Below are 17,725 nucleotides of genomic sequence, written 5' to 3'. Positions count from 1 at the left end.
TTTAAATATATTTACAAGTATATTGCTACTTTTTTTTTAAATTTAAATATATTCCACTGATTTAAAAATATACTGCTAATAATTAATATAGTAATTTAATTTACATTCGTATCAATTATAGGTATACTATAATCAGGCATTAAAAAATTATTAATGTATCATGTATTATTGATATTATATTGTAGTCAAAATGTATTGAATTTTGTCAAAATCCCAACTTTAAAGAGTTTTTTGAAATGTTGTGATTATTTGTTTTCGATATTTTTAACCAACATATTTATTCTAACATATAAGAAAATATTGTATTAAATCATTCAGCATTTTACCTTACAACAAACATTGAATCATACATAAATCCCTATAAATAGTTAAGTAGTACATAAAGAGCAAAAATATATTGAAAATTATTACATTTCCAGTGAATGCTAAAATCAATATGCTATTACAATTGTCAAGTATATAAAATTACAAAAAAAAAAAAAAAACTCAATTTGGTGAAAATGTATTTAATATTATAACTTCTTTATCGTACTCTGAAAAAATTATCCATTGTTTCATTATAATAATTAAAACAGAAATACTTATTCGAAAAATAGGCCTCTTTAAATTTTTGGAAATTTTGTACAGTACACAGACCTTGGTAAATTACCACCTTATTTATACATATAATAATTATTATAATTATAAAGGTCATGCGTCCGAAACCTGTGTCATTAAAAAATTAAAGAATTGCATAATCGAGAACACATGCGTCAAAACAAAAGACGACCTTGTAAATACAAACCAATAACAAAACTCAAAAAGCGAAACCATAAAAATATACGTAAAGTGCATCACGTATAGAGAGAGTGCTATGAGTGCATTTTGGTTGTATAACAAACTGGCAAGCTATGTTCATAAGTACACACAGTAACACATATATACATACAATTTAAATTCAGAGTGCATTGTGCATTCACTGAATTTTGTACGATATTATAACTATTATGGTCTCAATAAATATATGTAGGTACAATAGAATGTGTACTCACAAGCATTTTGTAATAATTCGTACATCTTAATATTTCGTACGCGACTTTAAATATTGTTGTTATTATTTTTTTTCCATTTTAATGATGTATAAGACTATAGTTGGTTTTACTTATAGACCGGTGTGTGCGCAGTGCATCGTCCGTCATTGACTTTCTAAAGAAAAAAGGAACTGCTACTATCTTCGCCTCACGCGTCGCTCTAACACCTCGTGTAGTCGATGTGTTACACTTCAAGAATAAACCGACAGTTACAATAATGATAATAATAAGATGTGACAATAATAATTGTTCTATTACGATGAATAGGTATCAACTGGATACAGTGGATACTATAATAGTACGCGCAAGGACGTCTACCAGGAGAGATTTTTAAAATAACTTAATTTTGATGTGGAAAATATATTTTAGTGATTATACCAACAAGGGAGAGGATTATAGGAAAATGAATGATTTAATATTAGGTTGAAAATTATTTGGCATCCACTCGGATTATTATTTGTGGTTGAATGGCTGACTTCATTATTCATTGCTATAATATGTTATGTACAATCGTAATGATGATACCTATCAATCTTTTTGTCTTCAACGTATTTCGATACGATAATAAAAATAGACGCACTCGAAATGTGAGTGATGTTACTCATAATAGATGTACTGCAGTATAATGTCTGGAGTCCTCGGCGTGATAATTACGATAATATATTTTAACTATTACCAAAATATCCAAAATCGTCTAGTCATTAACAAGTTATTAAGATAAAGAAAAATCGATTTTAACTTTCTAACTTCATTACTACACATAGTTTTTATTATTATTTACAAATTGGTATAAATAACAAGTTGATTTTAAATTGAATGTCCCATTTAAGTTAAATAGTCAACATAGTTAATTTATTATTAAGTAAAAATTATAGTTACATAATAACTAATAATTAATAGTCAACAAATGTGATTTAATTGTTTGTGTGGGAGTAAATAGCTCTGCACTTCTACTACCTAGTATATTTTAATACATATAAAATCATCAAACAGTGGAGCAATGAGTCACTGGCAATTTAAATAATGTATAAGAGCCATATGAACTTAAGTTGACGAGAATAATCGATTCTCTATAGTATACTTTTATATCTAGAACCAATGTATTTTATAAATTAACTAAAATATTAACTAGACAGGTTTTTACTTTTATATACCTAACACTTGAATCTTTACATTTTCAATTATCTGCTGTGACTACGTATTAAGTTATAAGAACGTTAATTTACTTTTGTTTAATTATTACATTACAAATATACAGGGCGCGAACGCCTGGTTCTATATTTATGCAAGTACATGGCTAGGATCAGTACGGTGACGTACATCTACGCGGCCCACGCCCGACTCCATATATATTTATGCGTGGTATAATATATTACGTTATATTACCAAACGAAACGGCCACATACAATTAAATTATTATTATTATGATATTATTTTGCCAACGGGTTTTAGAAAGTAGAAAAGTTCGTGACGTGACAGACGCTTTTACAGCGTTTTCCAATGGTATACTAGCACATGCACATCACTCATGGGGTAATATTGTAATAATATCAAGTACCTATAACACCTAGTCGATATTTGTCACTTTTCATGTGACATTATGATCGATAATGTAAATTGTAGTTTATATTATAACAGTGTACTGCACAATCGCTTTCAACCTAATAACACAGCCGCGCCCATACAGTGCTGAATACTAATTCATAAAAAAATGGCACCAACCCATACGCCAAACTCATGGAGAGGAGAGACTCATTTATGCAAAAATATCAGACAACAATTCCTTTGCTATAATCAAACTCGTGATCATTGTGCATGTGTATGAACTTCGAAAGATGAAGGGAATAGTCGAAGGATGAAAAACAAGAAAACAATAATCGATTGCTAAGTACTTATATATGTAAGATAAAGTGGGTATACTTCAAGTGCTTACAAATTAGTAGTTATATAATGTTAATAACTTAACTGGTCAAGTCAGATGTGACAGAAATATAATAAAATAAAATGAAATCTTGTGTGAATTCATTGTATTCTCTTCAATGTACACCTTATTATATATTGAGGGAATGTACCTATATATGGCGAAAGATATCTGTGACAATTAAATAAATTCATTTAAAAACTCACATCTTATATGTTAAATAATAATAATAATTATATTTTAAGTTTTAGTTTTACATTCCTAGTGAGATATTAGATATTATTTTCTTACAATTTATAGAGAAAAAATATATACTTAAATATTTCGGCAATCATCACCCCTTGTTAAACAGCCTCTGAAAATTTTTTACACACACTGCACCTCTTGTAGTGGCGCCCATATGATTGATAAACGTCATGAAATAGTGATTAATTAAGGATGATAAAAATATTTTTTTTATTGGTCGAGGTTTTGGAGAGGGTCAGATAATAGTTTATTTTTTGAGTCTATAATGTTAAGGGCCTTTTTAGACCTTCGAGTATCACTAGTCAAAATTATACTATACGGTAATAATATGCTAAACGAATGATCTAAGTATTCAGCTAATTATTTATTTAAATATATTTACATTTACATTACCTATTTTATTAATTAGTAATATTACAGTATATTCGAATTAGTTAAGATGCTAATCGTTTTATCAATTACCTATCACTTTAAATACTCTCTCTTCTAAATTTACAGTAAAAATTATTTATGAAAGTAATGTGTGTACTATGTATAAAATATTAAATTAATTAAATTTTTTAAATTCAATATAAATAAGATACAAATTATATGTAACTTAAAATACGCGTTTGATACATTGTATGTCTATACTTGACTCCTTCGTCTAAAATATTATAATATATTTGTCATGCAGAATATTTTTTTTAGGCGTAGTACATGCTATATATTTATTTATATGTAATTTTAATTGTAGATAACACGGCGTTTGTATATGGAAAATAATGTTTTAAGTCAATATTTTGTAACAGATTACAAATAGTGATAGTTAATATTATTTTCTTGACAATTTTCTAATTGTAATAATTATTAAGTTTTCTGACTTTTTTTTATATTAATATTATAAGACTCTTATTATTTCATATAATATTACTAGCTGTTATTAACTTTTAAGCGTATACTGGCATACCGTATAACGGTGTGAAAGACTTGGAGTATAAATAGGTAGCTATATTGATCAAAATAAATTACTATCTAGTATTAAATTATGATTAATGCATAATAATTTACATAGCCACAATAGAACCCCTTTGAATAATTTTTTTCGTATCACAACAAAATAACTTACTAAATTATATATTTTTTGTTTAAATAACAATTTCGTCAATATTTAAACTGTATGTATCTATATAAAATATCTATAAAATAAAATAAATTGACTTAAGAATTTTTTGATTGTGGTAAGAAAAACTTTATGAAGCACCTTATACACATTTTCAAGATTTTTATCTACAAAAATGTTTATCATTCTCACAAAAACCGAAAAAAAAATTGAAAATGTGTATTCTTAAGTAACAAAAAAAAGAACTCAAATATTTTAATAATAATATTATACATTATGGGTTAGCTAGACGTGCAATCCTCAAAGTATAGTAAGGTATAACAAACGAAGACATAGCTAGGTTATAATAGTTATTTATAATAATTTAATTCTACGGCATCTTCTGTGGACCTGTATTTTATTTTTAAGGTACCTACACAGCGTTATTTGTTGGTAAATATTGATTGAAACTCCGATGCCACAGTTTTGTTTAAAGAGAAAACACGGTAATTGGTACTTACTATTTACCTAGTATTTATCACCAGAGTTGAGCCTAGGACTGCGTGCACGTTGGTGGGCAGCCCAAGGGCCTGTATTCTATGACGCTGAACCCTAGTAAGGACATGTACGTATATGACTTAAAAAAACGTATGTTCTCCTTATTATCAGAAGTATCTTCATGTACCGTGAAACGGTACCTGGTGATTGGTGAATCGACTAATCATAATAATATTAATATGTAGGTAATCTAATAAACATGACATATTGATAATGAAACTTTTTGTTTTCGATATATTAAGTTTTTTTGACCAATAACTGAAAACTGGTCCAACAAAGTTGTTTACACATTATAGAAGAAGAAAAATCACTACAACAATTTTCCCAAATTTTTAAATCATAATTTTCCTCTATGACTACATTTCTCCTATTACACCTATTATTGAAATTAATATTATTATTTTTACGTTTTTTCATATTAAAAATTATATTCCTTTTAAACATTTTTATTTTAATAATATCGAGTTTAAGGCTAAATAAATAATTATAATAATGCAAGATTTATTTTTGTAATGATTTTATTTTCATTAAACTTTGATTTTGCAACATTGACTATTCTTGTTTTGTAAACAGCATGGTGTGTGGTTTTATCTTTTTCGTCTCTTTACATCTATCAACTCGTAAGGACAAGTAGTCAGGTGTTGCCAATATCCATGTATTCGTCTACAATATGTTACGTAATGAGGCAAACTTTCTTCTACTCCCTTGACAAATGCTGTGACTGCTACAAATATGTGTCTTTAATGATATTGATGTATTGAAAATACGTCATTGTTTAGGTTTATAATTCTTGGCATGTACCAGTTGACCTCTACCAAATGTAGGTATCAGTTGCCTCAAAACAAATTTACCAGTGACCCTCTATGTTAATTTATCGTATTTACACGATTACAATATGTAGCTCGTAAAATAAGGGAGGTAAATTTAGGTAGACAAACAATAAACAATAAATAATATATAAAATTATTTATAAAAATAAAATAAAATAGCATAATATGATAGAATCAAATTTTGATATTTGCAATTATAATATCTGATATTCTATTTGGTAATAAATAATAAAAATAATATTTTATACAAATAATTGGCATAAAATGAAAATTGTAATAATAATAACCTACTTTGTGGAAAGTGAGGATTTTCATGATTTTATGTAAAGGCGTAATTTTAGATGCATCCAAGTGGATAGCTGATTTATAATAGTAAAAATTAACTACCATTATTATTTTATTAATTTTTCTTCTTCTATAATGTGTAAACAAATTTGTTGGACCCGTTTTTAATGTTTTTGGGCACAAGAACTTAATATATCGAAAATAAAAAGTTTCATTATCAATATGTCATGTTTAATAAGAAAACACGTAATGCTAACAGAAAATCGTTGAAAAAAAATTTTGAAAAATTTTTGGAGTGGTTTTTCTTATTCCTCTTTGTTCAACAAAGATTGTTGGACCAGTTTTCAAAGTTGTTGGGCACAACAACTAAATATATCGAAAATAAAGTTTTATTATAGGAATATCTAATTATAAGAAAATTGTTGGAGTGATTTTTCTTCTTCTATAATGTGTAAACGACTTTGTTGGACCAGTCTTCAAAGTTGTTGGACATCAGAACTCAAAATAACCAAAAAAAAATTATAGGAATACATATCTGTTAAAATGTCAATTAATGTAGTGCAGAGGAAAATGGTGATTTAAAAATTCGGGAAAATTGTTGGAGTGATTTTTTTTTTCTATAATTTGTAAACTATTTTGTTAGCACAGTGTTCAAAGTTGTTGGACACCAGAACTCAAAATTACGAAAAAAAATCATTATAAATACCTATATTATTTTTATCATAAAAGAAATTAAATTACTTAACATCGTATAAATTCAGAAAATTTAGTTAGTCTTTGTCCAACAATAGTCCAAGAACATCTAAAAGTGTTACGTGTATTTTTTTGGATCTGTTTTTAGAGTTTTACTTTAATGTGTAGTGCTGGTTGTGAAGTTGGCACTACAAATTTTAAAATTGAATAACTTTTTATATAGCTTCCAACAAATCCAACAATTGTCCAACAATGTCCAACAACGTTAAATGAGTATTGTTGTAAGACTTTTAAAATGTTTTTTTATAAATGTAGTGCTGGTCATGTAGTTGGCACTAAAAACTTTGAAATCAAATAACTTTTTTTATAGCTTCCAAAAAATTCCAACAATTGTCCAACAATGTCCAACAAGTCCGAGTAGAGTTTGTTGGAATTGTTTTAGGTAGTTGTGCTAACTTTGTAGTGCGTAGGTTTTAAATTTTAAATTTTAACTACTTAGGTCAAATACTCCACGTATAATAATTATACATTTATACAATATACTCTGGTTGAAATAAAATGTTTTAGTTTGATGTATAACTACCTGGATTTATGATTCATTTTATATTATATGGCTTGTCAGCTCTTTAACCGAATACTTTTATACAATATCTTTCATACTAAACTTATGATGAAATGTATTACGACTTAAGTTGGCACAATATTCATGTTTATTCATGCTTACAATTGTATTTAGTGATTGAATTAGTTTTTAAAAATAACGTACCAACAAGTATAGAAGATTGTGCATATTTTTAATGTAGATATACATTTGTTTTGTCTTATATTGTATGAACTACTTAACAGTTTTAAACGTAGCTACAAAAGTAGTCGGTTTTAGACTTTTAAACAATGGTCAATGACTAAGCGAGTAACTAAATTAATTATCCCTATTTTAAATTTATTACGTCTACAATAAAATAGTAAATAATGATTAAACATTTTTTTTTTTAAAGATATTAACGTATATTTTTTAAAACAAATATATTGCGTACCACGATCAAAGTTAAAAATAAGTTATGTAGGTATAGTCAAAAAAATTTTCATTATTAAAAGTATTACAAATATGTTTTCTACAATCTACATATATACCAAATTACCAAATTGTTACACTCGTGATACATATTATAAGTATAATAGGTACATATTGACAAAACAATTGAATTAACATGCAATTATTTTGTTAGTTGTGAAATTTTCTACTTGGTATTGAATAAATTTATCTATTGATTGATTGAAATAATATGCGTAAGACTCAACTAAAAATATATGTAGGTACAATGCAGTGGCAGAACCAGGATTTAATTTTTTTTTTTTTTGGTGGGGGGACATAGTCCAAAATACTGATCTTAAATTTGTTCAATAATTAATTAATACATACAAATAGACAATGGTTATAAATGTGTATTTTTTGTATTTATGATACTTGGCCAATTGGAGCCGATGGGCAGCGAGGGACAATGGCACAATGTATAGAATATAAATTAGGTACAAGTGCAATATTTAAAATATAAGTTATATTAACAAATCACAAATTAAATTTTTAAAAATAAGTAGTTATTTTAAGAAATATTACTCAAATTTATACCGATATATAATACATTATAATAATAATATAGCAAGTAGCTTGGTGAGGAGCGGTCGTACGTTCAATCTGCGGAAACGAAATGAGCGTACGTACAGGCCACAATTTCTAGTTACCGGATGGGTGATCACCCGGGAATATTTGTAACATATCCGTATACCACATTTATACAATATACACATGTTAAAACCCTACCAACTCAAAGACCTACAAACAAAAATTAAGTCCATCATACGAGCAATATGAATGTATTGATTTTACAATGATGTGTGGTTTTTTTTGTATTTTTTTTTTTTTTGTGACTATCATCACGTTTTGGGGCAGTAAAAGTGCTTCGATTTTCGACTCCAGTACTTCATCCGATCATAAAGTGAATCTAGTTGGTACGTGGAGGGTTAAAAGTAAAAAATTCTCAATATTTTTCTTAATAATTGGGATAAAAAAACTAAAAATTAAGGGGAAAATGGGAATTTTTATACACAATCAATTTTCGACAAAATCAATTTTGGTTTTTGATGTAACTTTAAAACAAATGGCTATAGATAGGTACATGAAATTTTAACCGATTTTTTATATATAAGTATATTATATTCACCATACAGTTTTCAAAAAATTTCGACTTATTTTGTACTATTTATAGGCATATGCAATTTTCGATCATTATTAGTTTTTTTATATTAACATCGATAAAAAATTATTTGTTGGGTAGAAATACTTGAAAATTTAATACAAGGCTACTAAGATATTTTTACAATAGCAGTTGAAAAATAAAAGAAATACATAGTCACAATTTTTTTTTAAAAGCATTCAAAGTTTGAATTTTGACAGCATATGTAAAAATCACGAAAATTTGCAAATTATTTTAAGCTAGAAATTTATAAAAAAATTCTTTTTCAATCTAAGATTTGAAAATTTTTAATAATCTATAATATATTTTAGACAGATAAACCGTCTCCGCTTAGAACCTTTTACAGTAGCCCACTTGTAACCTACTATACAGCGGAGCGACATCCACGACTTACCCGCTTTTTTATTTATGAAAAAAATACTATTATGTCAATATGAGAAATTTTAATACGTCTAGTATCTTTTAATTTATACCTATTACCTACACTATATATATATATTTAACTGAAGCTGAGAATATTAGTGTTAAAACTTAAAATCGTTTTCTAAATAATTGTCCTTGGTCTATTTAAAAAATACGATATGTAAAACGATTTTGTATTGAAATGTATTTTGTATGAATTAAAATATTAAATAATAACCTTATAATAATAATAACTAATAAATTTGTTTATAACCGCGACGAAAAAACGAACCTTGAATTAATCAAATATTGAACACAATTAAATAATGGTGCCATTTAAAGTTATATAAAATAATATAAGTAATATACATAATGTAATTACATGTACTTTGTAATACATTAAATTAATGTCATTAATATTATATTTTTATATTGATCAACATGAAAATAAAGCATAAAATTACAAAATCAAATCATAATAACGTGTGTTCTATAGTACAGCAATAAAGGTATAGATTGTGAGTAAGTAATAATTCATATTTTGAAATATAATTATTTTAATAGTTTCATATATAATTTATTAATCATTTGTACAAATTAGCTTGTAATTATAACTCTAGATAACTCCACTCTCGTATTTAATATTTAATTATGATTAATGTATCCATATAAATTGGTTCAAAAATCGATAAGAAAATTTTAACATGATACTTTAATATTATAATAACATTAACTTATTCTTTTATTGGTTGTTGTTCATTAAAAATACCAACTAAATTTTTGACAATCGTATTACTAAATTAGTGAATAGTCCAAACTTAACGATTTACCACATAATATTATTTTAATATTCATTATAATGACAACCAGTGGTTTCATAAAATGTATACATAAGTTTAATACTATATGATATGCAATAAACAAATATTTGTAATTAAAAAAAAATTGAAACTATGATTTAGAATAATGCTTCTATTCAATCGGAAATCTTCCTGCAAAAAAATAAATGAATTTTATGAAATATTTTACATGAATACAACCCTGACATCATAGTTGTACGTAAAGAAGTAAATGTCATCTACCTAAACAGAAAAATTGATTTTTTGAGTATTTGACTTTCATTCATAAATCACAATCAATAAGTAAAAAAGTTTGTTAATTATATACCTATATTTAAAAAACAATAATTTTTTAATGCTTTATTATAGTTGGTTAATATCTATTACTGTTGAAATTTGTTTTTTTTTTGTTGTTTTTTTTTCATCGAGTTTCATTTGTTTTTGTAACTTAACTCTATTTTAATAGGTATGTCATTATTATGTAGGGTTAACCTCAACAAGTAACAACCAAAAAATGTTGCTAAAACTTCCATTAATTTATAGAATCATGACTAATTTATCGTTGTTGTTTCATAATTTATACAATGAAAATCTTCATATTTCGTTTACTAGTATATGTTAGAAATGCACTTACGAGTCAGAAAAATTCGATAACTATGAAAAGAAACCTTAACTAAGTCAGATTACTTAAATTTTAGAGATTGATTAATAATAAATTTAATCAGTCTTTATATATATAATTATTTGCTGATATAAACAGCAGATTATAGGTAAATTTGATGTGCATTTATGATGCGATTTTTTTTTTTTTACTCGATCAAAGTTTTGATACCTACCATTGCAGAAGACTGCCAAACCCATCCACCATTATACTATATGACAACTATAAGAACGTGATGAGCATACAACCATTAACGGAAATGTCTTTTTACGGTGCATACCGTATTAGTATAAGAAAATAGGAAAAAACAACAATGCATGTTCACCTGTGTACCTTATACCTATATTTTGGTCTTAACCGGATTTGGCATCAGAAATCATAATATTAGGTTCTAAACATTGTATATTATAGTGGCATTATACTACAGGTTGTTAACCACAAAATCCATCTCCCGAATAATAGCAATAAAAAAAAATTGGAATATCCGTGTACTATATTGTGACTTCTTACGGTAATTTAGAGACCGATATATTATATTTTTTTACAATTTTTTATTTGATTATTAAACAATAAAACTCACAATGGTTATGTACAATATTACAATATGCATCATAAATCGTATTGTCATTATTTTTCTTTGGTCAATTTACATATTATGTACTTTTATTATTCAAAATGCATATAAACCAATTACCCTAATATTTAAAGAGAAGTATATAGGTAGTTATAATTTATAACTCGCCGTTAAGTTTGTATTAAGGTAAGTTACATTGAATTCCATACCATAGGTATATAACTTCTTCGTAATGATATCAATTAAATACTGATCTACCGAATAATGTACTTTGCATTAATATTCACGACCTAGCTAAAAATGGTAAATACCTAATATTTTTGTAGATATTTCAGTAAAATTTATTTTTCATGATAATAATTCGTTTTTCCTTTACTTACAACTTCTAATTTTTACATTAGGTATTATTATTCCAAATAGTAAAACAATTTATGTATTATTTACTAAATATTTATATGAATTTAGGTCAGTTCAACCCCATTATTTCACCCCACATTAAAAAACTAAGTTTAAGAACATTTTTTCTGCCGTAGCATCAGTATTACAGTGAGCATTTGGTCTCCAAGAATTATTATTAGCCATAGGATGTTTGGTTTTTCGGTGTTTTAAATTTAAATCATAAATTTATAAGTTATTATAACTAAATAATGTGACATATAATTAACTTATTTGATCTAAAAATAATTAACTTATATTGAATTAATTTTGAAACTGTATATTATTTTCTTAGCATTAAAATTGTGCAAAACTATTATGAAAGATTAATATACAGGGAGACCAAATTTCATATTGGCATATAGCATATTGCTAATGTCTCCCAGATGAAACTACTGAAAAATCATTTTTAATACCATTAGGTGTAACGCCGCCGTGGATAAACCGTCTATCTTAATTTTGTATTTACCCCAGTTTCACTAGTCCATTAAATTTGTTTGATTTTAGTAGAAAAATACAGCGGAGAACGTTATGTTGAATATTTATACATAAGCTGGTAAATCGTATATATTATCAAATATTTTGTTATTATAAATATTTTTTAAACTAAATTTCATGACAAAATACTAATATTACTCACAAATCGATAATCGACGGTCATAATATTTTATGAATAAAAGCAAACACTCAATACACAGAGGTGTATAATTCAAACAATTACTTACACCTATAATACTGCAAAAGTGCGCTTCATAAACCATGTGACATGATTGTAAATAACTTGTAAACATGTTTTTGTTCCCGGCTAATGACTTTAATGTTGAAGCCGTATCAATAAATAAATTTTAAAAAAACCATGTTACATGAAATTCAATATATTATTCAAGAAGACTCGAGGATTATCATTTATTAATTTATGGAAGTTAAGTTTGTATTAGGATCAGTGAATGAAATGTTTGCCATTCAACAACTAGAAAAAGCCACCACAGTCCTCACACGCGTCATCAGTAAATATAAAATATAGAATATATTATATATGTTATATTTTTTTAGATATTTTTTATTTATTAATATATTATAGATGTTTAACCATTGACCATTGAGTTGATTATCTAGTAGGCTGCAGTGAGCAATAAGCATGCACGTGAAACGCGTTGAGCAAGCAAGACGTAATAATATATTCTGTATGCTGCCGATACGTATATTAGGTATTATATTATATTATAGGCGTGTAATACCAATTGCGATTTAATAATATTTATAACCGAAACGTTAGACTATAAAATATTATATCCGAAAGAAATATTATTATTATTTATCACCACGTAGATAATATATTTCGGTGCACTGAACCGTGGCAATGCGCGGGTTGCTAGAGTTCTAGCGTTTTTGCCGCAGAAACGTTATCCGTGTGTAACAAAATATAATAATAATAATATACTGCAAACATTTTCTTCTAACCACAATTTTCGATACCGACTGCGTGACGCCGCTATTGTTTATATACATTTTGTATATACACACGGACCAAGGACGCCACCGATGGTCGATATCGTATGCATAATTTATTAAAACAGTAGTACAAATATTATACTACACAGGAACAGTTGTTCTCTTCACTGTCTTCTATAATGCTTCAAATATAATTTTCTGACTTAACCTAACTTGGAGTAAATCATGGGTAATGGAGGGAATTAATAAGTAAATGAGTTTTGCCTATTACATCTAAAAATAAGATACTATGTGAATATGTGACACCTTTTGCCTATCTAGTCCTCATAATTAACCAATAATATATTTTATATAAATATATGCATATTATAGACATTATATTATAATATATAATCAACGGTACTCGAAGTATTGTTGAATCATAGGCGTAAATTGGGGCGAGAGAGTGTAAGGAAACTATCCCTTCCAGATTTTTAACCACATTATTAATTAAACCTATGTGTAAAATTGTGAAATAAATGAAAAAACTATTACATCAAGTTAACAATATTCATATTATGATGTGTATAAATAAGCGTACCTATAAACAACATAAATATTTCAATGAATATGTTTAGTAATTGCATAAGACAAACAGAGAAGAAAAAATAACTTTAAAAAAAAAACAAATAAATTGTGTAGCAATATATAGTTTAGAATTTGAAAAGGGGGTGACACGATATATTTACCCCCGCTTTCTCTTCAATAAAATTACTATGACTAACGGGCTAATAATATATTTTATTATTTAATAAATAGTATAAATATTATTTTATTACCTATTTCTTTTTCCACCTTTATTTAGATCGAAATATTCACCGTTTCGGTGACGAAGATCTACTATAACATATTATGGACGTACCTACTTGTAAGTTGTAATGTGAATGTCACTAATTAGCTATTAATTAACTATTAGGCAAATGTGATAGGTATTAGCCTACCAAGTATTTTATTTTATTAAACACAGTAGGATATTAATTCGCCGTTTCATTTGTAACCAGCCCATGTGGTATAATACTACAATATAAAATAATTTATTTCTTTTATTACGGTAACTGAATGAGCTATATACATTTTACGACAGTATGTGTGTGTATACAATATTTGAATGAATGTAATGCAGTATAATAGACTATCTGTCATTATCTCATACAATAAAAATGCATATGATTGTGTGTATGACAGACCTCATACAGCGTGTTTTTAGTCACGTCAGTACGTCACGTTTTAATGTGTTACAGAATCCAAAAAATCTGTGGGTGGGGGCCGATGCGTTGGATAACCGAATAGGAAATTTTAATTTGAATGATATTATTATACTAACTGCCTAGGACTATGACATTTATTAGCTGCACGAATACGACTGATAGTTGTGAACTGCAACTTACTTGTTGTAGATACGTACAATGGATAATCGGCAGTTCACGAAAAACGTGCTGTGAATTTTAACTCAAGATTTGGACCATCTGACAATGTGCTCGGTCAGAAACATTAATACCAACGATTTCAGTAAATTTCCAATCTTACAATATTACCTCAGAGAGTATATAATTTAATATGTAGAAATTTCAACTGTGGTCTGTATAAAGGGATTGTAGTTGGATTAATATATGGATAAATTGTGGTTTATAAAATATTAGAAAAAAAATTTATTTAGTACCTTCATGGCTACACATATATCTAATACGTTGAAGCTAAGTAATTGGAAAACTCAAAACGTATTTTTAACGTTACAAAAATATTAGAAATTAATATACATTTATACAAATTTTTAATCTAATATTTCCATAATATTTATCCTTTAATTAATAATAATATTAATACATAAATAACTATACATATCATTAATAATAATATTATCGCTTACAGTTATTCATCAATAAACAGTGAACACCTTAATAGGTGTATTATTGATTAAAGATGTACAATACCTGTTAATCTCAACAACTCAATGTATAGGTAGTAGTGGTTGCATATTCGGATTTGTCAAATACGTATTTCACGGATTATCCGAATTATTCAACTCTATTTGGCTGTTCAATGACTTATTTTTATAATCTAACAATATTTTAATGTTATAACATAGTTTTCAGACAAAGGTAAACCAAATTTCAAACGTATTTTTTAAGTACCAGCTAGTGATATCATACAACTTAAGTATTAAGTTATCGTTTAATTTTAATTTTAATAAAATAAAAAGTAGATCAGCATTTCGGTGGAGGACGTTTGTCCACCGCCCCTTCGGTTCTTGGACAGGATAGTGTAATTTTACTGTATTCGATTTGAATGCAATGATTGCATTCGATAAAAAACGATCCTGAGTAGACGAGGGAATTTTTTATTTAATTTTATTCGTTTCTATGGTGATAAACAAAGCGTTATAAGAACAGCTTAAGAACGATTTATATAAATAGGTAATTTATATAATTATAATTAGGAAATATCATAAAAATGAAATAAATAAGAAAAAGCTCAAATGTTTTGAAAATTTTACCACGTTTAGGTAAGGCTAATATAAGTAAACAACTCAAATTTCAAGTTTTTACGAATATTTTTAACCGAATAACAACAAAAAAACTTCCAAAAATTTCCAAACTTCAAACTGTAAGGAAAAAAATCCAAAATACAACAAAAAAGATCTCATGTCATTTTTCATTTGAAGCAATATTTCTGGCAGAAAACGTCGTCCGTAATTATTTAACATCATAAAATCGTACTTTTTTTCTTCTTTAACCGCTTTTATTTCGAGTACCGTTTCGAAAATCGAAAAATAACTTCATTAAAATACCAGCTCAAGAACATTACTTTTCAGAAAAAATGCTACACTTGATACTTTTGAGCAAGTTTAGAGGGAGAAAAAGTGTTTACAGAATTAAAAATAAAAATAAATAAACGTCATTGTAAAACTAATACATTCCTCGCTCCGCTCAGAATCTAAAAATAATTTATTTTACCATACGTTAAAAATAATTGAAAGTCTAAAGTTACTTAAAAGGCAAATTCATAAATCCGGATAAAAATTTGATTCAAATCCGAATATTCGCATAATTCAGATATTCAAATTTCATACCCATCTCTAATTGGTAGTATAGTTTGATATTCAAATAATATTGACTATCAAATATTCCATTGTAAAAAAATTCCTTTTCTTCATTTTGGTTTTAGCCTTTAAGACCATGCCGCTAAATACAAATCTTGCTATCTGTCCCTGTCTTCTGCAGCTTCTCTCCTTCTGATTCCTGGTTCTTACTTTTTAAGTCCTTTTTTACACAGCCTTCCCACCTCAATCTGGGTCTTCCTAAAGGTATTTTACATATTGATTCTTCCTCTATTACCTGTTTAACTAGAGATTCTTGCTTACGCCAGGCATGACCCCCCACATGAGTCTTCTTTTTGTGATCTCCTTAACTATATCAGGTCTCTGAAATTGCCTTTTGAGTTCATTATTATGTAATTTTCTCTATTCATTGTAAAAACATAACTTCTATACATTTTTACCTAGGTTTAAGAATATTCAAAATATTTTACTACTATTTTCAACTGTGATTAAATTAACTATATTATGTTTTTATTATGAATTATGATCATTATATTTATTCATTCGTGACTGAATTGAACAAACTGTTTCCTTTATATATAAAAAGCGTTCGCATTTATGATATCTGTTGTATCTAGAAACGTACAAACTACAGCTACCTACGTAGTTAGTCCCATAAACAGAAATAAAAATGTGTAACGAATATACGATGGTTATTACATGACGTTATCTGATCCATTGCCAAAAATTTGCATTTCGTGTCTTGAAATCTAATTTAAATAATATATTTTGTACATTACTTTAAAATATTAATCCAGCACATACCAAACACGATAAATGAGATCGTTTAAAAAAATAATTTAAATAATTAAAATTAAACACTGGACTGCCATAGTTATAGATTTACACTAATTGCACTATTATTTCCGTATCTCAAAAAAAAAAAAACGAAATGACGAACTACTTCATATTCATATCAATTATAATATGTTATAATTTTAATATTTTTCCTGTTGTAACCTGTAGTAGAAACTATAGGTAAGTTACCCATATTGCTATAATTAACGAATATAATTATATGTAATGAACGAGTGTTATAATTATTGTTGTATGATGTAATGTAAAAATACATTAAAAACAAAAATAGTTCTATAGGTATAATTTATAGTTGTACTGTAGGTATGTGTAGTATTTAAGTACTAAGAATAAAATAATAATACATCGGTACAGTTCTTGTTTTCAAACTTTTAGTAACTACCTAATAGGTTAAATATATAATTTACATATTATACTACAGCATATAACATATAGTAATGCATCACCTAAATATTATAAATAACGAAAACGTTT

Source organism: Diuraphis noxia, unplaced genomic scaffold (assembly GCF_037042655.1).
Source record: "Diuraphis noxia isolate RWA-SAM2 unplaced genomic scaffold, SU_Dnox_SAM2 contig0004, whole genome shotgun sequence".
NCBI classification, from domain to species: Eukaryota; Metazoa; Arthropoda; class Insecta; order Hemiptera; family Aphididae; genus Diuraphis; species Diuraphis noxia.
The sequence above is the reverse complement of the archived record's forward strand: the minus strand, read 5'-3'. Positions refer to the sequence as shown.